The sequence below is a fragment of the Delphinapterus leucas genome, chromosome 10, assembly GCF_059928025.1.
Source record: "Delphinapterus leucas isolate spDelLeu-1000000601 "Yukka" chromosome 10, BTC_Dleu_Yukka2, whole genome shotgun sequence".
Classification (NCBI taxonomy): Eukaryota; Metazoa; Chordata; class Mammalia; order Artiodactyla; family Monodontidae; genus Delphinapterus; species Delphinapterus leucas.
The window spans coordinates 14,708,516-14,722,578 of record NC_143138.1 but is presented as its reverse complement, the minus strand read 5'-3'; the positions used below and the strand labels follow the sequence as shown (position 1 = coordinate 14,722,578).

General features: G+C 39.9%; 1 long non-coding RNA gene across 1 annotated transcript in view; it reads right to left on the bottom strand.

Annotated features, from left to right (window-relative positions):
- Positions 1-11,717, bottom strand: part of LOC149748142 (uncharacterized) — a 263,147-nt gene extending 251,430 nt beyond the window's left edge. The window contains exon 1 of the long non-coding RNA XR_016394553.1: positions 7,543-11,717. This is a non-coding gene — a long non-coding RNA (uncharacterized LOC149748142). The remainder of the gene's footprint in view (positions 1-7,542) is intronic.
- Positions 11,718-14,063: the final 2,346 nt, after the last annotated feature.

Below are 14,063 nucleotides of genomic sequence, written 5' to 3'. Positions count from 1 at the left end.
ATCAGCAGAAACAAAATTCCTGAGGTAGCCAAGAACTGCAGGATAAAAAATGACTTTATCTTAGGACAGGTTTTGTCACCCACACAACGAATATGACCTTACACAAATCATCTTCTCCATCTGTGTTCTATGTGACTCAACTTCAAAATCTAGACAGTACTGCCAAACTCCGTATCAGTCTCACAACAGTGTGATAGAGAGCTGTGCCCTGGTAGTCAACTTGAATTAGGCACTCTAGGAATCAAATGATGTAAGTGTCCCTAACAATAGATTCCTAAAAGTCTCATTTCTGAAACTAAATCACTCTGGTTTATTCATAGAATCCCTAGAATCACAGACTACTGAATATGAAGCGTTTGTACTGATAACTAGTTTTACTCATTCCACTAAAATAGGAAGAAAACAAAGTCTCCCAAATGAAGCAACTTACCTGAGGTCTTAGAGGTAATTCAAGGTACAGCTAAGGAACCAGGGCTCCATCCAAACACTTTTATAACTCTGGGGTATTTCCACCACACAACAAAACTTTCCTACAAAGTCTGCACTGTTGTGCATGAGAGAATTACTATAATATTGAGAAGGAAATATTGATAGAAATGTAACATGCCATATACCAATTTAGGCCTCTATTTAATCCATCAAACCATTTACAGGTTTTTGGGTTTGGGGTTCTGTTCCCCCCAAAAGCTACACACATCCAGAAGATATACACACCCACATTCAGACATTACTTTTTGGGACTTGCATGAGTGAGTGGCTGACTGACTAATCAAGAAGAATTTCCTCAGTCGGAAATAGGTATCTTTGAAGAAAACTGACAAACCTATCCCCTATCTCATGTTAAACTAAAGGACTAGTTATTCAGTGATCAGTAAGATCACATAGTCTGCCCAACCAAGAATCCATCCTTTACACAGTGGTAAGAATACTTCAATTATGGCTCAGAGGGGAAGCAATCATTCAGGAATCCAAGGACATTTACTCAAAGATTTCTTGGGAATGGTTTAAGAGATATAGAATCAAATTCAAAATGTAAACTGAGATCTCCTTCCCTAAATTTATGTTTAAATGAATAAATTTCACATTTCTCCTTCTTCTCTAGTACCATAATATTGTTGCTTGCTTTATAAGTTCTACTCCATGCTGTTTCATAGGAAGCTACATTGTAGTGGAGAGCAAGCTAATTCTATATGTATTTGTAGAAAAGTATATTACTGTTTTTTTTAAAAAAAGCAACACAATAACAAAATACTGGGAAATCAAATGTCAATCACAAGCCCAGTTTGGGCTGACTTAGCTCTATCTTCCCATCTCCAGATATACCAAGAAGGTTACAACTTTCTGTTGCTCCAGTTATCTTGGAGTCACTGGGCCTGGTCCCTTAAAGGTCGTGTACACAAGAAGGGACTAAGGCAGTGTTAGCACAGTTCAGGTTGAACAACTCTTCCACCTCCAAACTACAAAGCAAATATTACTCAAGGCCACTTCCACTTCCTCCCCTTTTATGTTATTTTTCCTTTCTACTCCAAACAGAAAGTTGATTTTCCCTTCTCTAAGCCTCTATTAAGTAGATATTTTGTTTCCTCATTTTTATTTACCATATACTGCCTTGTAATGTTTTTTGTGATTTTTTTTCCCTAACATTTCACTCTCTGCTTCTCCCTTAAAGCCTTTCCTGATCTCCCCATTAAGGAGGCTGGCTCACTCCTAAGAGTCTCTCTTGTAAATGGTATAAACATATCACAGCGTACATAATACTTTTGTCTGTGTATTGATCTGCTTCTCAGTAATCCCTTAAGTTAAAGATAACACCTTAGCACTTTTGGATCTTTACATCTTATAATACTTCCCAGCACAAAATAAATATTTGTTTGATTAGTTAATTAATACCATAAATTCCTGCATCATTAGCCCTCACTAATTATAGGATATTTTCCATTTTGTTGTTTTATGACTATTATCCCGATTGTAACTGTCCCTTTCTCTAGCTGACATCATCCTGTATAGTCAGTGAGAACGGGTAGTCTCAGTTCATTCTATTGGCACTTGGGGGTCAGCACTGTTGTGACTGCAGATGAATTCAGGGATGCCAGTCCCTTGGCAGTGATGAATGTTAAGCTAACATAGGGAGTGGTCACTTCAATAATCTAGGAGAGGATATGGAAAGCTTGTATTTTCTCTCCCCTCACACAAAAAACAAAGCTTATACCCCTGGGCTGGCCACAAATCCAAAACAAAATGGCACAGTGGCCACTCCAGCTGTCTTGGTTGATGGGACATTTCATCAGCCCCATGGTCAGGTATCTGAGGAGTAAGCAAGAGATGTAAAGCATCCTTTTTCACTGGGGACCCTGGCTTGTTCAAGAGGGATTTGTTGGATAATCAATTCCCCGAACAGCTTGTTTTGTTTTGTTTTGCTTCCTTTGTATGTAGGCAGATTGTCTTAAGCTGCCAAAGTGGGAAATAAATAGCATTGAAAATGTGTTTCTGTGAAGAAGCAAATTATCTCTTTTACCCTAATATTCATCAGAGATTTCCTGAAATTTTGAAACAACACAATAATCACAAGTGGTATTCTTGTGATTCTTCCCTTGGACTGCATCTCATTTCAGGTTCTTTCTTTCTGCACTTTAAAGTTGCTAATGTCTGTAGCAGTATGCAATATCACGCCAGCTCTAATTCAGGTGAAGCTAAAATTAGAGGTAAACTTGCTGGTTAAGTGGTCTCATATCACATATCACACCAAAGCTCAAAGTAGACACTTAGGGCTAAATTTTTTAAAGGACTCTCCAAATTTGCATTGACAAAACCCTCATTGGTATGCATGAGCAGCTGTCTGGTTACCCACCCCACCCAACTGCAAGCTGGTGACTTCCTTATCAAAAGCTGTACAAATCCTGAGCTAAGACTATAATTGCAAATTGATAAAGCATTGAAACCTTGAGGACAAAACTGCAACCAGTATGCTCGTATTCCTTGTGCTAGAATGAGCTAGTCTATATAGACTATCAACAATACACTCAATATTTGAACTTTTCTATAATGTCTTCCTTTACTCTAACTCAGCAGTGATATGCATGTTCTCATTCAATCAAGTATCACTGGACCATGACCAAAGTATCTCCTGTGATACAGAACCCAGCAGCTGGGGAATAAGGCACATACAACCTGAATCTGCAGAAGCTGATCTGTAAACCAATCAATCTAACAAAATAGATATAATTCTTTCCTCCCATTCACTCACTCCCCATATGAAGATTGTCATGGACTGACTGTTTGCATCCTCCCAAAATTCGTATGTTGAAGATATAACCTTCAAAGTGAGGGTGTTTGGAGATGGGCCCTTTGGAAAGCCATTAGGGCTAGATGAGGTCATGGGGGTGGGGCCCTCATGATGGGATTAGGCCCTTACAGGAGGACACACCACAGAGCTTGCTTGCTCTGGCTCTGCCTGCCATGTGAGGACACAGTGAGAAGACGACCTCCTACAAGCCAGGAAGGGAGCTCTACCAGAAATCGAATTGGCTGGCACCTTGATCTTAGACTCCCCAGCTTCCAGAACTGTGAGAAAATAAATTTCTGTGGTCTAAGTTACCTAGTCCATGGAATTTTGTTACGGCAGCCCTAGTTGACTGAGACAAAGAAACAGTTATAGAAATAACTATATATATAAATAAATAAATATTACTATAATAGTTGCTACGACATTGGTATCATTGTATGGTTCCAATGTAAATTTAGTTCAGCTCCACAACATGAAGTACAGTTGTAGTTTAAGTCTTCAGCTGGTAAAAGTTTCCCTCTCTGTTTAGTCCATTTGGAAAAGGTATTCCCTTTGGGGGACTGTTTAATAAGTCAAAGACATAACAGAAACAGTGCTGACCTCATTAACATAAGCTCCCTTCTCCTGTTTATAACTTGGTCATAAACCTTCATAACGGCTCAGTAAGAAAACCGTCTGGATGATAATAGTACTCAGAGGTGGCGGTGTTCTCCACTCAGTGAAGCCAGGCCACGTGTCCCTACACCGAAGAGCTTTAAAAGTGCTACTCTCGGTGAAAACAGAATTACTTTAAAAATTATTAACACATCAAGACCGCCATACAGAAAAACTGTGAATATACAGAATATAGAAGAAAGGTTTTTCTTTACACATCTGAGCTAAAGCAGGTTTACTCACACATTCCCTTGATTCTAAAATGCAATCACTTGCAAGGCTCATTTTAGATTCAAATTAGCTTTTGGAAATATACATACACACACACAAACACAGATGTACACACTGTACACATTGATAGTGACACTTGTCCTAATAATCAATGTTATATGAAAAATGTGTCAGAAAATTGAGTAAATGGGTTACATTTATTTTGCAGTTCTATTTGTCTCTGTGTGTATATGTGTGTGTTTGCGTGTGTTGGAGAGTCATGCAGAGGAGGAAAACCTTTAATCTGTGAATTTGCTCTTGTGATCTCTAAAGTGTTGGTAAGCTGCACATACACAGCTCATCAGGGAATATGATTAGACAAAAAAATAAAGGGAAAATATGAATCGAAAGGAGTACTCTAGATGTGGCTGTTTCTTCTTTAATTGACAATGCCTCATTAGCAAAAAATGGTAAATTTAGTTTAATTTCAAAAACATGTTGAATGCACTGTCCAAAGCATCATCTATCTTTTTGTATTGGTTAAATACCTGCATTCAATATCCTCTAGAACCTGAACAATGTCGTAAAGTAAAAGCTGACTTCTAAAATTCAGTGAGTACACATGTCCAAGTTAGAGTCCAGAATTATGTGAAATCGTAAAGTGTGAAAAATACTGCAAAAAATTACAGTACTTTGGAAGTAAATGAGGATCACCTTCACATAATAGTCAATGTCAACATCACCAAGGGTGAGCCAACCAGACTCATGGCCCCTATGCCTCACCCCTGAAACAGTCTTTCTAATTAGAGAAACTGTCGCTCTAATCCAAATTGTAGATCTAATTTCCATCTAACAGGAACAGCAGCTATGAGAGGAACAAGTCAAATAAGGAAGCAGTCTGAGAAATCTAGACGGTGGAACTTTCTATAGGATAACCAGCTGGGTCTACTCAACAGGGCCATGGCATGGGGGAAAGGGGAGGAGGGAGGGTACATCAGTTCCTGATGAAAAGCTATTAAGAAAAAACAGCCAAAGGTAATGTGTGGATCTTAACTGGATCCCACTTTGAACACACCAACACTAAAATGCATTTAAAGGCTAATGAGGGAAATTTAAATATAGATGGGATATTAGTTAATATTAAGGGCTTATGGATGATAATATCAGGTTAAGTAGGTGGTTAAATAGAAAAACTTTACTTGGGGAGTATGCCTTCTGAAGTATTTACGGATGAAATATCATAGTCTATGATTTATTTTAGATGTTTCAGCAAAAAATGTACAAAGCAAATATGGTGAAAGGTACACAATGATTAAATTTACCTGATAAACACATGGGTGTTCGTTATACAATTCTCTTTACTTTCCTATAGACTTAAAAGTTTCCTGATGAAAAGTTAAGGCAAATGAATCTCAGTTAATGACTAAGTTGTATTACAGAAGTGACATTATTTCAGTGTCTCTAAAATACTGAATAAAAGTATGTACATAGGGGGCTTCCCTGGTGGCGCAGTGGTTGAGAGTCCACCTGCCGATGCAGGGGACACGGGTTCGTGCCCCGGTCCGGGAAGATCCCACATGCCGCGGAGCGGCTGGGCCCGTGAGCCATGGCTGCTGAGCCTGCGCATCCGGAGCCTGTGCTCCACAACAGGAGACGCCACAGCAGTGAGAGGCCCACGTACCGCAAAAAATAAAATAAAATAAAGTACGTACATAAGTGCACCTGAAGATCTGTTATTAGGGAATTGATTTGCTAAGTAATTATTATAAAATGCAAATCCCAGTTTACTTCATAGTTGACTTACCTGGTGAATCAGGTAAATCTTATCAGACGGGTTCACTAGTAAATTAGGAAGAACGTAACTTCCCCAAAACATTGTGAGGATGAAATGAAGTAATGTTTTATAAACTATATGCTGTGATGTAAATGCTACTTACAGTCACGACTCTAGTTCTGAATTGGCTCTTGCCTTATAATTTTCTAATTGCAATGAAAGTGTTCCTTCTTCACTTAGAAATAGAAATGTACCCCTAGATTCACAACTGTAAACTTTCATGACGTCAATTACATTTCCTATTTTTCCGTCCTCCGGCAAGGAAAGAAATAATAGTACTTATTTCCAAGAAAAGCTAACATATGCATGCACACATTTAGAGTAATTTATGGTTATTGAAGATAGTTCTCTCAGTATACATTTTAATTTCTCCCCAATTCACCTTACATCCTTCCTGAATACTGTTAAGATCAAAGACCAGCATTATCAAATCAAAAGAGATAGCTATTCCTGCAGTTTACTGGGGCATCTGACAAAAGGAGATGCTAGAATCCTGTTATGAAACCCTATCCTTTGCAGGTTTTGAGTACATCAAGCAGATGTTTAACTTCTAAAATTTCTGAATCTCCTCACCAATACCTGCTTCAGTTATCTGAACCACATCTCCTTTTGTTACATCACCACTGAGATGAACCATTTTATACAACTGGTCTTGTGAGAACTGACATTACAAGTGACCAAGTTTATCAGAAATTAACTATTCTTGTAGACATATGTACAGGATCCTTCAGTTTTATAACTATTACTTTAAAAAAAAGTAAATTACCAAATCATAAACAACTAAAACACATTTCAATGGAAAATGAAATGTTTCAAGTTACACTGAATATCTGTAGTGAAGTAGATGGACCTAGAGTCTGTCATACAGAGTGAAGTAAGTCAGAAAGAGAGAAACAAATACCATATGCTAACACATGTATATGGAATCTGAAAAAAAAAAAAAAAGGTTATGAAGAACCTAAGGGCAGGCCAGGAATAAAGACTCAGACATAGAGAATGGACTCAACACGGGGAGGGGGAAGGGTTAAGCTGGGACGAAGTGAGAGTGGCATGGACATATATACACTAACAAATGTAAAACAGATAGCTAGTGGGAAGCAGCCACATAGTACAGGGAAATCAGCTCGGTGCTTTGTGTCCACCTAGAGGGGTGGGATACGGAGGGTGGGAGGGAGACGCGGGAGGGAGACGCAGGAGGGAGGAGATATGGGGATATATGTATATGTATAGCTGATTCACTCTGTTATAAAGCAGAAACTAACACACCATTGTAATGCAAATATACTCCAATAGAGATGTTAAAAAAAATAAACTGTAAGCAAAGATAATAAATTAATAAATAAATAAAGTTACACTGAACCCCCAATGCTATTAGGAACTTAGAATTCTTAAATTGAAGGTGCTGGTCTACACTTACAATTTCCTGCCAGACATCTGCCATTGCAAGGGGCAGGAAGATCTTACAACAAAGGATGCCAGATGCTCAGTTCCAATCTAGAATCCTGGGAGATAATGTCACTGAGCTTCAAACAGTACATGAGAACTGAGGTAGGGCACCTACCTGGTTAGCAGGTGGTCCAGCAGCCAGGGGCAGTGATGGTGCACTGGGTGGGTGCAACAAAACAATGTGCTCCATCAACTGGGACCCATTGGAGACAGCTAATAACCACAGCCACAGAGAGAGGAGTCATCTCAGCAGAGGCCAATAAGGACACAAGGAGCAGGCAGAGTCTACAAAGCAGATACGTCCTCCTTGTTGCCTTGGAGCTTCTCACTCCCTGTCTACACACTGTCCTGGAAGAAGAGTGGAGAATATTTTAGAGAGGAAAATGCCCTGATTGGGATTTTAAGCTGACTTAGCAATTGGAGTTCGGTTTTGTAGAAATACGACGATTTTTCTGTACATTTCAGTGTTGCCTATAAGTTTCAATTGCACCACCAACCATTTAGAACATAGCATCTAGTACTCTGGCTCAGACTCACAGAGGCAGGCTTTCTCAGCTCCTCAAGATGGAGAACTCAAAATTGCTAATAAAGAGTTGAATTCTTTCACCTTTTCTTCAGCTTGATTTTCACTGGGTAAACTCTCCCTTGATCCAGCTTCCCTGGCTCTGGAGATTATGTAAAATTGTCAGTGCCTGCCATTTTAATGTGCTTCAGCACAGCAGGCTCATGAAATGTGGCAGCTGGAAGCAGGTGTGAGATGGGAGCTGGGTATGCCAGCCTCTAAGAGAAACCAAGGTTTTCCCAGGGAGGGATTTAAAGGCCAATGTACATTACCAACTCCAGACTAGAACAAAATTTTGACCCTAGTACTCAAAGAAAGAGAATAGGATCAAAGACAAACACAAACGTTGTAAAAGAATGGCACCCCCTGTTGTTTGCAACAATGGGGTGAGGAAAAGGAACTTGACGGTAGGGATAAGCTCAGAGATAAACAATACAGGTAGTAGGATTCAATCACACACAGAAACCAAGAAGGTGACCACACAGCACTTAACCTGGATTGAGAGGAAAGGGGGGAAGGGTATTCTTCATGTTTTTAAACTTTATAAACCTTTTGGGGGGGGCTAGGGGGGCAGACAAAATTTTAGTTCACTGATCTCAAAGATTTTGCTTTGAGTTTCTGCATATGACAATACATGTCCCTAGACTTTTCCTTAAGTACTTACATGAGTGTATGTTTGTGTGTAAGTCTATGTGTGTGCAGGGGTGTGTGTGTGTGTGCCTGCGGTTTAAGCAGTAGGTACAGTAGCCTACACATCTCCAGTGGTTAAAAGAGAGTGTAAAAATCATTGCTAATCCAGACAACATTCTCTACAAAGCACCCAGAGCAGGTTACCAGGAGGGTGTGAGGCCAACAAGCAGAATCAGATAACGAGATTTTACTAACATCTGGTGTTGACCGTCTACACAAATTGATGTTTAGAGAAGTGACATTAAGAATATTTTTTTCCAAATGTAACTGCGGTTGGCAGAGTAAATCATCATGGTATCACGGTAAACTCACCACAGTTTCTGATCTGACATTGTAGTTGAACCAGGTGACATCCTGAACCAGGTCCCCACATCATGCACCCTTGTTTTGGTTAAGATCTTTTTGTCTCACATCAGCTTGTATTTCCTTGACTAATGGGTTCTGAGCTCTTCTGTTCCTGACCTCTTGCTTTTCTCTCATGGCTGGACTCAAAGTCCTGAAATATTCCTGAGGACTTCACTCCTAGGCATGGCATGTAGTGGCCCCTATAATCACACCATTTCTGACCACACTGGGTCAGAAGCCCACTCCAGCCCAGCCAGCAAAATTTAGCAAGAATGTCTGAGCTCTTGCAAAATGGAATGAGACACAAGATTTCTGCCAATCCTAACCACCAAACTGACTTCTCAGTTTGTGTCAGTGATCAACAAAGCTTTAGTGTCTAGACTCTCAAATTAACATCCTTCAGCAGTATCTCCACTATCAAGAAATTTGAGTTTTATAATAATTGCCCACACAGTTGGCAAGGTTTATTCATTCTTTCATTCATTCATTCACTCATTCATTCATTCTTTACTAAAAAATAAAAGAAAACAAATAACCACAACAATTATATTGAATACCTCTTATGGGCTGGGAACAGTGAAAGGCCCAGGGACATAAGCCTAATTCAGAAGCAAAATTGACATCTGTCTGTACAGTAGGATTTGGAAGTACCATCTGTCCCAAACACACCTTTTTAAAAATTCTGCCACTGTGCCTAATCCAGGCATTTAGATCCAAGAGAAAACAGATTGTCTACAAGGAAATACGAGTTAGATTTCTCATCAGCAAAAACAGAGATACAAGGTAACACAATAAGTGAAACTGTGAAAATAAAATATATACTAAATTGTCATTCACTTGTGAAGCATACAAAGACTTAGAGAATTTATCATCCACAGTCAAACCTGCCTGAAAGAATTATTAAAGGATATACTACCTCATCAAGAAGAAACATAATGAATGAAAAGGATCAACAGGTAAAAACTTCTAGTTATAAAATAAATCAATCATGGGGATGTAATGCAGGGCATGGTAACTACAGTTGATAATACTGTATTACATACCTGAAAGTTGCTCGTTTCCCCACGAGAAAAAAATTTGTAACTATGAATGGTGATGGATGTTACATTTGTCACTTATTAGACATTAAAACTGAAAAATTCAAATATATATATTTATTTTAAATGAATGATAAACCCATTATTTTTTAAAGAAAATGATATATTTTTATAAAAGATAATTATATTTCCCAAAGAAAAGAATTGTGAGAAGAGCAGCAATGTTTTACATTTTTGCAAATATCTTTAATGTTCAGCTTAATAGAAGCAGCTGAATTTTCATATAAGGGTCTATATTCTACATGTTGAGAGGTTACTCTTGCTGAAGTGTATGAAAAACATCTGACTTCATACAGATAAATACTTAAGAAAAGGAGAAGTATCTTCATAGCTCTCTTCAGATGACTATGGATATTATTTCTTTATTGAAACTACACCAAAACTCAGTAAGTGGAAGTTTTTTAAAATTTAGTTACAATGTGTAAACTTCAATTGTCTAAGTAAATATTTTTACTCTATTACATTAAAATTGATTGGTCTATCTTGTACATTGAATGGTTCTCTTACCACACATAATTCTGTGACATTATACATTGATACTTTTTAGAAAATATTCGTTTACTGAGTTATACTGATCTTCCAAATGTTCACACATTTCACTACACAATATCAAAAAGTCACCCTTGTATCACCATTGAGCTCATCAGAAAAATCTTTGAGAATGGGAAGTTTTCAAGCTCGGGGTAGACACAAGTTTTCAAAAACGTAAATTTTTACCTGAAATTTCCAATTTTATCCCTGGCAAAAAATATGGTAGTTTGTTTCCTTGAATTGATGTTTTTAAGGAAAGGTCTGTCGAATACACAAATCTGAACAACCATAGATGTGTATGGTTGTGTATCAGTGGCTCTTTCAAGGAAAAATGGTATTCTATGCAAAAAGCCAACAGTTCAGCTCACAATTCAACCTCATGAGAGCCTTCGTACTTCAATATAAAGCAAAAATGTTTTATGTATACTTCCCATTTTGTCACACAAAATATTAAAAAGATGTTTACTCAAGGGTCAAGGTTTAATAAAATTAATAAACTGTATTGCTTCATTAAAGACAATTTTAAAAGAAACTGGCTTTTTGTTTTTTAACCGGAAAGACTAGGGTAACCGCTCTTCAGTTTGGTGCCACTGCCTTGATTATTAAATGCTAGAAGTTTTACCCACCATTGCTTTTGCAACATCACTGCAAATGTCAATACCATGTAAGAGGCAAATAACATTCTGGTTATTATGAAAACAGTTTTGGTCTTGCAGACTCTCTGAACATGTCCCAGGGACCACCAGGTTTCTACGGACCACTCTTTCAGAACCACTCTCCTTAAAAACAAAAAGTTTACTGACAAACAGTAGGATCTTATAAAAATTTGCTGAATGAATAGAGAAGCTATAAATGTGGGATGCTTTAAGTGCTTTAAGAATGACCCATAAAATTTTGCCAGAATAAGTGATACTTTCTCACCTGTGAATATGTCTTAGGACTTGTGCCGAAGAAACTCAAATTGGGCCAGTGAAGTGATAGTGAGAGAAAGGAGATGTGAGGAGCCAAGGGGTCTTATGACAAAACTGGAAGATTGGGAAAGAAAGGAAGGAAGGAAGGAAAGGAGGGAGGGAGGGAGGGAGGAAAGGAGGGAGGGAGGAAAGGAGGGAGGGACAGAGGGAGGGAGGGAGGGAGGAAAGGAGGGAAGGAGGGGGAAAGGAGGGAAGGAGGGGGAAAGGAGGGAAGGAGGGAGGGATAGAGGGAGGGAGGGATAGAGGGAGGGAGGAAAGGAGGGAGGCAGGGAGGGACGGAGGGAGGGAAGAAAGGAGGGAAGGAGGGGGAAAGGAGGGAGGGACGGAGGGAGGGAGAGAGGGAGGGAGGGAGGAAAGGAGGGAGGGAGGGAGGGACAGAGGGAGGGAGGGAGGGAGGGAGGAAAGGAGGGAGAGAGGGAGGGAGGGAGGGAGGAAAGGAGGGAGGGACAGAGGGAGAGAGGGAGGAAAGGAGGGAGGGAGGAAAGGAGGGAAGGAGGGGGAAAGGAGGGAAGGAGGGGGAGAGGAAGGAAGGAGGGGGAGAGGAGGGAAGGAGGGAGGGACGGAGGGAGGGAGAGAGGGAGGGAGGGAGGGAGGAAAGGAGGGGGGGGAAAGAAGATCAAATAATCCAGGTGAACCTTTGAAATCAGAGGAGCTGAAGAAACAGCCTTTTCTAGAAGGGCCTTTTATATTGTCTAAGGTGTACTTTAAAATATTTCGGCATAGATAGTGTGATATAGTCACAGGTTAGAGTTTGTGTATATCCTAGGGTTAATTAGTTAACATTCGATGTATTCTAATTAGGATACATACTATGGAGTGTTTAGTTAGCATCTGAAAGAATAATCAAGAATCTACACTCCAGAGAGCTACCAGTATCAACTCTCTTGAAGGTTTTACCACTGCTGAAGGGTTTTATAATTAGCATAAGAAATGGTTTTCCACTGCTGAAATGAGTTCAAGATTGGCAGAATATCATATATCATATATACATGTGTCATATATCTTTCGCATTTGCTGAACAGAATGTAAGAACCTGATGGCAGTAGCAACCTACAACCTTAAGAAAGGGGCCCCTGGACCTAGGACACTGGGTTCTGTGCTCAGACTCAAAATGATTCTGTCACCTAACTACTTATCTAATCATGAAGCTAGAACACTTTCATATCTGCCTCAAATGAACTTTTTGCTCAAGGTTGGTAGAATGCCTTAAAAGGACAGAGAGCCAAGACTTTATTGAATTTTAAAAGTGCTTTTGCACTCTTTTCAAAATTTATTTCTCACCTGCCTGCTAATAAGGGTTTGTATACATGGCATAATTCGTCCTGAGACTTGCCTTCTGAAACATACCACCTGGTAGCAAGGTTGTCAAGAAGGAGACCCCAAATATTCATTTATCTCAAACTAAAATGTTTCTGCTGGTTAAAAAATATATTTCTAGGGCTTCCCTGGTGGCGCAGTGGTTGACACTCTGCCTGCCAATGCAGGGGACGCAGGTTCGTGACCCGGTCCGGGAGGATCCCACGTGCCGCGGAGCGGCTGGGCCCGTGAGGCATGGCCGCTGAGCCTGCGCGTCCGGAGCCTGTGCTCCGCGGTGGGAGAGGCCACAGCAGCGAGAGGCCGGCGTACCGCAAAAAAAAAAAATAATAATTATATATATATATATATATATATATTTCTAAACAAAACCAACAACAACAAAAATTCTAACAGTTGGAGACTTCCCTGGTGGCGCAGTGGTTAAGAATCCACCTGCCAATGCAGGGGACATAGGTTCGAGCCCTGGTCCGGTAAGATCCCACATGCCGCGGAGCAACTAAGCCCGTGCGCCACAACTACTGAGCCTGCTCTCTAGGGCCCACGAGCCACAACTACTGAAGCCCGCACGTCTAGAGCCCGTGCTCCACAACGAAGAGCCACCACAATGAGAAGCCCACACACCGCAACAAAGAGTAGCCCCCAGTCGCCACAACTAGAGAAAGCCCGCGTGCAGCAACAAAGACCCAAAGCAGCCATAAATAAATAAATAAATAAATTTATTAAAAAAAAAATTCTAACAGTTGGAAAAGACCAAAACATTTTTAACTGGAGGCATAAAGTACCTATGCAGCAAAGGATTATTCTTGCCCAAAGACAGGTCTGGCCTTTGTGCTGGCTCCTAAGAGGTCTAAGCCTTTTGAATGTCCTGCCTGATAAGAGTGTGCTTACAAACTTGGGACATGCCAGATAGTCTATGCTGAAAATGTGATTTACTATATCAGTTCAGCCTTTGAAGGGGCTAGAGTCTAAGGTCAGAAACACGGGTGGTCAAGCATGTCTACATGACTGAGCCCCAATAACACTCTGGACACCAAGGCTGAGGTGAGCTTCCCCGGTTGTCAATACTCTGTGTGTATCATCACACATGGTTACTGAGACAAGTATACACTGTCCACATAAGTCA